This window comes from Sinohyriopsis cumingii, unplaced genomic scaffold, assembly GCF_028554795.1.
Source record: "Sinohyriopsis cumingii isolate HCF-2022 unplaced genomic scaffold, ASM2855479v2 utg000881l, whole genome shotgun sequence".
Classification (NCBI taxonomy): domain Eukaryota; kingdom Metazoa; phylum Mollusca; class Bivalvia; order Unionida; family Unionidae; genus Sinohyriopsis; species Sinohyriopsis cumingii.
This window is the reverse complement of record NW_028315939.1, coordinates 1,620,677-1,633,519: the sequence shown is the minus strand read 5'-3', so window position 1 is coordinate 1,633,519 and position 12,843 is coordinate 1,620,677. Positions and strand designations below refer to the sequence as shown.

The 12,843-nt window shown below is 37.6% G+C and overlaps 1 long non-coding RNA gene across 1 annotated transcript; it reads left to right on the top strand.

Annotated features, from left to right (window-relative positions):
- Window positions 1-10,503: 10,503 nt before the first annotated feature.
- LOC149773134 (uncharacterized) lies at window positions 10,504-12,506 on the top strand. Its single transcript, XR_016417467.1, has 2 exons — window positions 10,504-11,513; window positions 12,139-12,506. It is a non-coding gene; the product is annotated as an uncharacterized LOC149773134 (long non-coding RNA).
- Window positions 12,507-12,843: the final 337 nt, after the last annotated feature.

Below are 12,843 nucleotides of genomic sequence, written 5' to 3'. Positions count from 1 at the left end.
AATTCTCCACTTGCGGTAATGAAGAAGGTGACGAAGGTTCCGGAACAAATTCTTGCGAGGTAAGAAAATCCACAAAATCCCAATTTACCTCTTCTGAAAGTAAGTCCGGGTTCCCTTGGGCGGTCTCCACTGCTGGTGCACCCCAGTGAATCGTTTTCTGAGTTTCCGTCATGTTGAATCACTGTCGCATAGATTGACGGCACACAGGCGCTAGCGAGTCTATATAGACCACGTGACGTCACAGACTGCTCTCTTCGGATTGGATGCGGGTTGACTGAATTTTGTAACGCGTGTTCGGATTGGTGAATGAACTCAATCCGTTTCAATCCTTCCTCTACCTATAAATAAGCGCAGTTCACTGCATTGATTCACCTGTTCTCGTCGCCTCAAGATGTGGACCACACTTGAATCATCCACCCTTGTGTCTTCAATGATGTTTAGGACGGACATGCTAATGTATGTCCGATCCAAGTGGACCGTTGTCCACAGGACAGACACCAGTCTGTGGATACGTAGGATCTACGTAGAAAGACAAGGATGCCTCAAAAAAGTGCTGATTTACGGTCCTACAGTGAGGCGCAGCCTAAGGACAAGAAGAAGACCAATGCGGTGCCACTTATGTTAATGGATACATTAACATAAACCCAAAGGCCCTTTTCATGGCCACTCATAGGTCTCGAAAAGAGAATGACTTTCCATTGCCTACCCCATTTTTTATTTTTATTTTCTTTTATTTTTTAAAAATCCCATGTTAAATTTCCCTTGACGCTATACAGTCCCACCCTGTTTAAATTCCTTTGACGCTATACAGTCCCATATTCCCATGTTCAATTCCTCTTGAGGCTCAACAGTCCCACGATTTTTCTCCATGTTCAATTTCCCTTGAGGCTAAACAGTCCCACGATTTTTCTCCATGTTAAATTTCCATTGAGGCTAAACCGTCCCAGGGGAGGTCTGTAATGCTAATTCCCACTGAGGCTTAATCGTCCCCTTTCACTACTTACGCACCAATGGAAAAAAATACCGCGGTAAACCGGTATACCAGTAATACCGTACACATTTAATGAATATAATTCGTACTTTTCTTTACAAATCAGAGCACGATTTTTCTTTCATGCTATTTTAGATGCATGAATTGTGTTTAATTTTTTAAGTCACACCCTCACAGCCCCTAGCCCCCAACCCAGCACCCCGAAAAACCTTTCAAATTTCAAATTAAACCTTCCTCCGCCCGCACAAACTTTTGTATTTTGCGAAATATGTCATCGTCAACGTTGAATGCAATGCTAAATTCATTCTATTTTCGAGACACACGACTTCTATATATTTCTCGGTATGTTAGTGTCTGCATGTCACTGTATATTCCAGATTTGAAACTTTATTTATTTAAACAAAAACTGCACAAGTTGTTCTACCAACTTAAACAACGCGCTCTGAACGATCCATAAGTTACTTAGCGTTTTTAGGTCTTAGAAGTGGATCTTCATTATTTTATTTTCAACGGCACTTTCAACACATTATAGACCCTATCAAACTGAGGAAATCAAGATTTCACGCCTTTAAAAGACACTCAGACGCGGCTGCCTTGAGCTACGCTCTGTGTGAAACCCGTGACTTTTTGGATTACAAGTCCGAACCTCTACCAACTAGATGTAGACGAAACCGAAGAATCGAGAAAGAAAAATGGCATTGGAGATGGACAACCATATACTCATTCGGAACTGGGGATCATACTGTAAGTTTGCAGGTGGGCAAAGCTTCCACGTCATCACTACGTCATGCAAGCACCATTTCCGTATCTGTGCTGAAATGGTGAAATGGTATACAGTAGAACATAAACAATATTCTTTAGAACAAGACTTCGTAAGTGAATACGTCAACATCAGTTAACCTAGATTTTTCTGTGGCAACGGTCTATGACATCACAATATTTGTCAACAATCCGTTGGTAAATATGTATCTGTCTGACTCTGCCTCAAATGCGGACGCGCCACGTAGTGCAAAACTTAAGGTCAAGTGCAATCACACATTTATCACTACCGACATTTATCACTGCCGACTCGAACTCAGCTGCTGACGCGCCATCTACTGTATATCTTAAGGTCAAGTACGATCACATTTGTTGTGAACAATGTTTTGTGTGTATCATAACCTTCTCATTTCAACAATGACAAGGAATTTGCCCATGGTGAGAGAGAGAGAGAGAGAGAGAGAGAGAGAGAGAGAGGGTTCAGACTCTCTTAACAAAGGGGTTTCACTCATAACAGTGTAGATACAGCTACATCTTGGTCAATGAGGTACAATTTAGAGAAAATTTAAATCTGAATACTTTTACTCAAAAACCCTGTCCTAATACATGTATCGCTGCTAGTCATCTCATATGTATATGTATATGTATATATATATATATATATATATATATATATATATATATATATATATATATATATATATATATATATATATATATATATATATGTGTGTGTGTGTGTGTGTGTGTGTGTGTGTATGTATGTATGTATATGTGTGTGTGTGCGTGTGTGTGTATGTGTGTGTGTGCGCGCGCAGGTAGATATCATATATAATTCCGTTACCTGATTCTCTGCCAACAAAATTAGGCGATACTATCTCTTATCGGTCGATATATATAATGTTTGCTTGGCGCTTTTGTTTACGTACATTAAGATATACACATGAAGACACCTTTCCTGAACTCTTCTATGCCATTTGTGTTTCGTACTTTGAAACAGTCTAGTTTACTAAAACTAGAGAAACAACTGCATGTTGTTGCACATCAAATTATATAAAAGAAAGACATAAAGAAGCAAGAAAGAAGGAGAAAAAATAAATAAAAGTCGCAATAGGTAATTAGTATTATATATGAAAACAAATTTTATATATCAAGAGCATAATTATTCATTTTTCTTCGGTTTTCCCCATTATATCACATAACACATTTAATAAGCAAGCATTTTAAATCAGAATTTCGATCCCCTTATGTTTTACCAACATTTTAAACATGGAATATAAAGCACTGTTTAGATTTTAAACGATATCAGGAATTCCCCATGACCCTCTGTCAACGCGGTGACACCTTTCACTATAATCATTATTAAAAGTTATATATTAGGGTGTGGTGCTCCCAATATTTTATTTAAACTATTATAGAAGTCAAACGCAGGCTTCTCGATTTTGCTTGGAAGTTAAATTAGTGAAAGATGGATGTAATACTCCGAGCCCTCAGTCAGCAATGCCGACGGTTAGATGGTTAAATATACAAAAAGGGTTGAAATTCAATGAATAACAATTTAATAACAATTCAATAATCAAATGATTCAAATTTCCAATTACACTCCTTCCGCTCGACCCGACTTTCTCCAAATTCCTTCTCCTCCACCTCAACTTCTCTATAATTCATCTCCTCCTCCTCCTCCACTTTCTCCTCCAGACTCCTTTTCCTCCTCCTCCTCCACCTTCTCTCCACCGACTAGACTTCCGTGGTCTTCAACTGTTTAAACTAGTTTCAACTCCGTCTCCAACTCTGATAACTCGGGGCTCAATCGAACCCGAAATTCTGTGTCCCCATTAAAGCTTCATTTTGAAGTTTTTCTTCCCTTAGAATCTATCTCTAGGTTTTGCCGCCAAATTACGAGTGGCTCTCTCGGAGTAACCCTATTGCTCGGCAACCTTCCCAAGCAAAATTAAATTTTCTCTTAAGAGGTATGAAAGTTATTATTCGGCCTGCATTGTAATCACACCCTTTATCACTATTCCGATTGGATATCGCTGTGAACCGATCCAGTCAAACTTAGCGGACAATGCCCCTCTCGCTACTTGTCAACGTGGGTACGGAAGAGAACACGCCTAGTTCACCCCGCAGGCTTCTCTCTGATCTTAGGACTAAGCTTTAACAAATAGGTGTGATACGGCGACCCTTTGTCAAATGATGCGAGCGATCTATCGCCTTGGCCTCTTCAAGACTCCGGTCTTCTGGCTGGTCGCGGTAACATTGCGTAAAAATTCAACACTACCCTGCGGCAATCTTTAGACATCAAACCCAGGGCCGCAGTAATATATATATATATATATATATATATATATATATATATATATATATATATATATATATATATATATATATATATATATATATATATATATATATATATATATATATATATATATAAATGTATGCATGTGTGTGTGTGTGTGTGTGTGTGTGTGTGTGTGCGCGCATGTATGTGTGTGTGTTTGTATATGTGTGTTTCTGTGTGCCTGTGTGTGTCTCTGCTTGTGTGTGTGACGCAGCGGCAAATGGCAAAGCTAAGACACCAGAGCCAACTTGTTGAGAAATCTTGGGCCATTTTAAACATGTGTCATAAAATGTTATTTTCCAGAAGTGTTTTTAATAAATTCGGTCGCAAAGTTTTGTAGATAATTTCGCAGTCCATTCTGTCGTGGTCAGCGTGACATGAAACCATTAAGATGGACGTATGAGCTAGGCGCTTAATAAATTGTTGACTGCGAGGGATGGGTTAAGTGCTGTTTGGGGCACGAGTGGATTTTAATTAGTACCCGCTAGAATAACAGTTAGAGACAGATTTAGAGGGATGTCAACGTAAGGTCATGTAACGGTAAATGACAAAGTTAAGACAAATCAGAGTCAACGTGTGGGAAATCTTGGGCCATTTGAAACAGGTACCATAAAATTATATGTTCCAGAATATTTATTAATAAAAGCAGTCTAGAGAGAATTATTCTGACTTCGACGGGAGTGTTAACATTTTTTGGCAGTTAGAGAATGTAATCCTGATTGGCTAAGCCAAGCGAGGGGGTGGGGTTGCCCAGACTAAACTCAGGTTTTATGTAATCTCCCTCGAGAAATTAGTTAGTCTGAATACTGAGGGAGCCAGAATTTTTGCTCCTGGAAATAACAAGTGTTTCTCGTTTGACTTCCCAAGGGACATGTGTCGGAAGGTTGAGGACACGGAAAGAGAGAGATTCAGCTGCGTAGTAAAAGCGAGTCTCATTAAAGCTTATAGTTAGTCTCAGTTGCATATTATATGTTTATTGGTGTCAGTCTGTAATTATTTGTTTAATTCATTCGTTTCAGTTAATACATAAATGTTTCCGTGAGTTCCAAAGCTAAAGTTTTGCATGCCCTTGTCTCAAATGTCATTTGACTCGTTTATTATATGGGTGTGTTCGGATTTATAGGTTTGTATTTACAGAAATAATATATTGTAAGAAAGAGAAGGAAAAGAACTATGGCAGTGCCGACCTATCACCAACAATTATTTGGAAAAGACCATAAGCAACCAGGTGATGCTGACGTGCCGGCAATTGAGGTCAACCAGTCACTCGATTATATGACGAAATTTGTTTTATTTGTATAACAAAACAGCTAAAGAATTTCGCATAAATTGATTAACTCTATTTGGAAGAGAAAGTGAAGCATTCAATGATAACCAAAGCACCATTAGGAATGGGGGATCACACATCATCTCACCTCTGACAACCTTCTTCTTCTTCTTTGTGACACATTGATTTTTTCGTTGCTACCATGGTTAGATATTTTGTTACTTTGGTCATTGTTATGAATCTAGACTGTTACAAAAAGTAACACGAAAAAAAATTGAAAACAAGAAGCTTTGTAAAATTTAACAAATTTATTTCCCTAGAATAAAAGTGGAAAAATGAGAAAAAAGAACTCACGGTTTTATGAATCAAATCCAAAATAATCAAAGAATTAAAAAAATAGAAGTCCTAGTAATAAAAACTCCTGAATGAAACTGTGTTCGAATCCCGATAAAATCAAAAATGGAAGGTGATGACGTCATTAATGGTCAACGAAGTGCTGCATTGTCAAGAGTCGAATCACAGAAAATATTATTCCAGTTTATGAATTCTGTATAAATTTCGATAAATGTCGATAAATGTCCTTGTCCAAGAATTAATTTAGAGCACTAGTATTTCCAGGGAAAAGAATCACTTGAATTCAAAATAATTTTAAGAAAATAAAATAATTAGTCCAAAACTGGTCACAACATAAAGCACCATGACATCTCAGGTGTTAGGGCACGACCGACATTTCTTTCTCAAAACATTAGTAATAAGTCTAACAAAGACGCAAAACAGATGCCCTCGAAATGGAAGTTTGTTACATGATAAATATCACGTAATCCAGGTATGGCCTTGACTTAACTTAATAATTTTACTCTGAGAAAGAAAATATTTTTTAAAAATAGTTGTTTACCAAAAGGCACTGGTTCTGAATCAAGGTCAGAAACTAGATACAGTGTTTATATTATTAGGTGTTTACCAATGAATTTTTTTAAAAAATCAGGTTGAAAATAACTTAACTTAATTCTTTAAAAAAAAAACAAGTCCAATAAACAATATTACATTAAGATAGCGTGTGTGATTTGGATTCTTAACGTAGTTTTAACAATTTTTCAGTCATATCGCTACGATGTCTGCATTGTGGCAGTTTATAGTGATGTCTAACACGGGGGTATCATACCGCAGACATGTAGCATGATGTCCCACCCAGTCAAATTATCCTGACACCAGGCCGACCAGTCCTAACACTAACCTCTTAATGCTGAGCGCCAAGCGAGGCAGCTGTTAGTACCATTTTTGTAAGGCTTTGGTATGACTCGGTCGGGGATCGAACTCACGACCTCCCGCATCCGAGGCGGACGCTCTAACCACTAGGCCATCAGAGCGGTTACATTAAGATAGCATGTAATGGAATAAAATTGAAAAAAATAATACATCAGACAAACAATTAAATTAAATCAAATATACATAACAGTCATAAACACAATTTCATATTTTGTTTTCACTTAAAGGATGGCAATTATTTTCGCCGTTAAATTTACTGAACTTATTTTGTATCAAACAATAGTTTATTCTTTTCATTATGGCTGCCATCAACTAAAGTCATCGTTTTATACAGTAAATAACTTGAGAAAAATCTGGTTTCCTTTTTTGTTTTATTTGCGTCTGCTGTTCATTTCAACGACAGCAAAAAGAACAATAACAAAACAAAAATATAAAAAATATTTTTAAAAACACAATCCCCACAAACCTGTGTACACGTAAACTTTGATAGAACTTTCAGAATCTTGTGTGTAATTCCAGTATGCTGATTTGAAATCTCTTGTCCTCAAGCGATCTTGAAACCTTGGAAAAATCAATTTTAGATAATATTGGAAAATTCAGTGTTAGATAATATTGCATTGATTTGAGATATATTTTGAAATCTTCTAAACATTAGTTTTAGATATTCTGCACGGATCTGCGGTGTTTTTGGCACATAAATAAAATCTTCCAATCATTAATTAAAGATACTTTTACATGGAGCTGAGACGGGGGAAGGTTTACACGATTTTAAATCTTTTACGCTGATTGGAAATCTTCCTACACTGATCTGAGATATTTGTACGCAAATTTTAAATCGTTAATATTGATTTAAAATCCTTGTGTTCAAAATTATTTAAAATAGTTCTCACTCTTATTAAACACCACTGTCACCACTATTAAAAACATACTCCATTGCAATATAGCAGAACACAGAATAAGGAGTAAATTGTAAAATACCTTGCGTGATGTTTCAGTGGGTCATTATAGCAGTTGAGCTCGTGCTTATTTTAAGTATCAAAACAGAAAGTGTATTTAAATCTTTGCTAAATTTCCCGACGTTATTGCAATGCAAACCATTCGGTTTTCGTTTCAATTCTTTGAAAATGCTTACCTATGCATTCCATTCGACATATACGTCATAGGGTCAACAGGAGGATTAGAGAGAAATCAGTGTTTTAGGTGCATATGCACTATCAGTGATAGATAGTTCAACACTAGTTTAGCAAGCGGTTTTTATTTAGGTACAGACTTGTAACATAAGCAATAGACTGGCGATTATTTACAAAATTTCACGCCAGGCTCTCGTGATGCTGAAGATTATTTTAAAAAATTGACGTCATCCGATCGTAATACTGACGATTATTTACAAAATTTTGACGTCATACTATCGCAATAATTTACTTGTGCCAAAAGAAGACATGTACTTCAGGGAAAATCAGCTCTATTTTTCCTAAACTACTTCCATCAGCTGATTTACAGCCTAATATTCGTATCGGATAGAAGCATATAACATAGATGAGAAAACTGGATGTACAGACGACTTTCTCATATTCACATATTTCGTAATCATTTGAGAATAAAAATCAATAAGAATTGTCAAAAGAACTCTCACGAATAAGAAAAAAAATTTCTATCTCAGATACATTTTATATTAAAATCAGGTTTCAATACTGTATTCAGCAACCTCTCAAATGAACAGTGACAACAATAATTATGGATAGCTCCATCGATTCGCAATTTTAGAGTAAAGCACAGTCCTGCCGAGAAAGTGACTGAAATTTGTCAGACCTTTTCTGTACACTGAAACTAAGAATGTCTTGCTTAGAGATAGCATATGCGCAAGAAACAGCTGTGTCGACCCAGTAGGATTACTGCTTAGAGATAACGAATACACGAGAAACGGCTGTGTCGACCCAGTAGGATAACTGATTAGAGATAACGTATGCACGAGAAGCAGCCGTGTCGACCCAGTAGCATAAGTTGGCTTACATACAAGCTTTCCCATTCCTGAGAAAACACATAGGAACAATTTCCATCTCGTCAGCAAACTGAACAAATTTTCAACAGTTTGCATGGAAACAAAAATCATGCAAATCTCTGATCTGGTTACTCTAATTTCATCTAAAATATAATTTTCTCTCACCGGGTATCAAACTGGAAATCAAGCTTGTCAAATAGGTGTAAGCGCATATATCTCACAATGATTTCATGACGTAGAAGCATCCACTGTGTCATGCACATTAAAATGGAAACGATTTTGAATCTTTACATAACATAGTGACCTGTGTTGTATTAAGTGTGTGTGTGTGTGTGAGAGAGAGAGAGAGAGAGAGAGAGAGAGAGAGAGATTTGGATATTTAACGTAGCTTTAACAATTTTTCAGTCATATCGCTACTTTATCTGCAGTGTGATAGTTTATACCGATGTCGGGCACTGTGGTATCATGCCGCAAACAGGTAGCTCAGCATTAAACGGTTAGACTTAGGAGTGGTGGGTCTGGTGTTAGGATAATGTGACTGGGTGGGATATCATGGTATATGTCTGCAACAAGACGCCCCAGTGCTGGACATCACTATAAACTGCCAAACTGCAGACATTCTAGCGATCTGACTGAAAAAGTGTTAAAGCTAAGTTAAGAATCCCAATCACAAACACACATACACACGCGCGCGCTCTTGTATATTAACGAAATAATAATTTTTTAAAACTCGTGCATAATCGAGATAAGACAAATACTTTCCACAAATGGTGGCTGGGTGGGCGAATGTGGTCTAAATCGCTCGCTTTTACCAATCACTGCCATTTCACCGCTGTTCGCGTGGGTTTGTGTTTTGGGCGCAGGCAATGCGGGTATGCGAGAAAGCTTGCCAGTAAATTCCCGTGGGTCGGTGGTTCTTACAGGGATTTCCCTGGTTCTTCCTTGATCAGTTATACAGACCGCCATGTATAGCCCATCATGCGCTGATTTGTTTGTTTGTTTGCTGTGGGGTTTAACGCCATTTTTCAGCACTCGATAGGCTATGCATGGCGGCCAGTATTAATGGTGGAGGAAGAACCCGGGAAAACCCCAGGAAGAACCACAGATTCACGAGAAGCTACTGGCAAGCTTTCTCACATACCCACATTGGCCGAATCCTAGACTCGAATCTACGCAGACAAAGGTGAGATGACAGTGGTCAGTAACGGAGAGCGTTTTCGACCACTCGGCCACTCGGGGTCCCCCATCATACGCTGACAAATGACTTTAAACCCCAAAACAACAAGAACGAATGGTACACACATACAGGCCGTGGAGAGCGATCACGGGCCCTGGGGTAAGAAACACCCGATCCTCTCCTAGTTCTTGTTAAAACAAACTTTTTCTTTTATAAAATTAAAACGTGATGCTCGGCCAGGGTCCCCTTACAGACCAGGACCCCGGGTATATATCCCCGGTGGCCCCCCACACACACACACACCTCTTGTTGGCCCGGTACACATGTACTAAATATTGATACTCGAACGCCACGTTTGAATTCTAAATGAAGTAGTGGGAACCTTTCCACATATGATTGGAATGGCTAAATTTTGCCTACTGAACAATACACGTTAAACATGAATTATAATAGTATTCTGTTAACACGACTCCTGCAGATATGAAACTGTTCCGTTCACTTGACACATATGAATGCATGAAATCATAACAAAAATTAATATATGATAGTGTATGTACTCTATATATAACAAGCATGATGCTATGAAAACATCCTATTTAACTATGCTATTACGAAACCATGTTCATGTAACGGAAGTGGTTTCACCATACTACAATGTAAGGGGAAGTAACGCAAGGAATAACGCCTATATGAAATTCCTAAAAGTCTGCCGAAAAAGACCGTCGTCAGAGCCTCATTTCAGCGCAAAGACCAGAGCATGTCATCGATAAGTTCCACCTCTGAAAACGTGACGACGAGCCAGGTAGCACATGACTTTCACACAGCCAACACAACTGCTTCCGCAAACAAATATTACTGGGCCACGTGTCTGGGTAATCAAATGGGAATACAACTGAACACATGCACTGTAAACTTTTCAACATGTTTTGGTATAAACAGCACTGTAAATGGTATGCGTGCTTTTTCAAGAACAGGCCAACTTGAACATTAAACTGTTCTAACTGATGAATGACATATGGATTTACATAATAACCAGGTTTAACAGTGTGAAATTTTTAAGATGTGATGTAACACATAACTGAGTGAACTTTGCAGGGTCAGTGTGACACGTAGCTAATTAAGACTGGTTAATGTGTTTAGGTAACATGTTACGGCTAGGACCTGTGCCAGAAAACTGTGCTTTAATGTTCCTGGTTTGTGCATGATCGAGTTTTAATGAGGTTTCCGTTTGATAACGGTCATACAGATCGATCAAGGTGAGCTGAATTCAGTTCTAAGTAAAGGGAAATGACAATAGTTGAAATGTTTTGTGGAAATATGTAATAGGATGAAACTTTTCAGAAATTGGCTTATTAATCAGGTGCAGAGTATGAGGAAATACTCAAATCTGGATAGTAGCGTGTTAATTTTCGGCGGTTAGATCAATCTCGTCCTGATTGGTTAAAGTAAATAGATAGGGATGGGATTTCCAGGCGAAATTTCGTGTTTTATAAATGTTCTACATCGCAAAATTGGTCAGTCTTGGTTCTGTAAGAGGGACGTCGTATTTCCGAGTAAGAATAGCAAATATATTTACCCATTAAACAAGGGCCCAAGGGACGTGCATTGGAAGTCTTGAGATACGATGCTGTAAAAGGGTAAAGACACGAATCTGTTAAAAGATAAGTAGACTAATTTGAAGAGGGTGCAAAAGACATCAAGGCACCGTGTGTTAGTACCATATAATGTTCCTTTGGTATGAGTTTGGAAGATAATTATTTGCATTAATTTGTCTTAAATGTTATATGATTCATTTATTCTGAGAATTTCCGACATAGTTCCCTTCACACGAATATTGAGAGAAATTGTTCGAATGCATTATTTTATATGCAATGCAATCATGTAGGCTAAGAATGTTATGCCAATGAATTGTTAGGTAGTAAATATAGTAATTAAGACATGAAGTTTAGTTCGTTCGTTCATTTGTATAGTTTAAGTTGTAAATTATTTTATCCTAGAATCGATAGTAATAGCTTTAAGAGAGCTTGGAGGCAGACATTTATTCAAGTTAATGATTGATCGATCACGGCAGGGCGTACATGTTTGTTGTGTCTAGTTCATGTTATATATCAATTAGGGGTGTAAAATAAACCGTTAGGGAGCTACATTAATCTACTTGTACTAGGTTTGGTTTATTAGTTCTCAGGCAGCGTCATGAGAACCGTATTAGCAGTTAGTGTCCGTTTGAATTATGATGTGACGATATCTGACGTAAAGAGAAAGGAGATGATTTTTTTTTCAGAATAGTAAAGACCTAACGAACTATCTGGATTTCCAATTTATATTTATTTTAAAGGGAAATAGTTCCACACAACCAGGACCCATATTGCAGCCGAGACTCGTAAAAGGTTAGATGAAACCGAGGTCATTGTCGGCCGCATTACATAAGTCAGAGGGATAATCAACCCAACTACCACCGGTGTATAATCGGAAATGACCCGCAACCAGTCAGCAGGGTATGCAGTTATGCTGGAAAATTGAGTTCGAACACTCTCACTCGATTTTATGATGAAATTGGTCATATCTGTGCAAATAGAATTGCTAACTGCATTTTGTTATAGCGTTTTAGTATTTAAAACAAAGTTTAATACAAGTGTATCCTTCAAGTGCCTTGTACAATTTTATTTTGCTTATATAAATGATTAAATTCTTATATTTTACATACGGGGGCTCGTGTTGTTCTATTCTGAACATATCAATAACACCGTGATCGATCATCCTCTAGATAACGATAACCACCACCACCACCACGCAACACAAGTTAAACATTAAAACTGTTCTACGGAAAGAACGATTACTGTATGGAATTATGTGATAAATAAGTTCATTTATGAATTTGTCTACAGCAAAAATAACCACACGGGAGAACAAAAGCCAGATCGCTTCTCGTCATTTACTATATACACGAGTCATCATTCAACAAAGACTGTCAATTCAGATAAAATCACAAATGTAAAATGAATCAGACACAATTAAATCTGATAGTATTGTGTTATGTGAA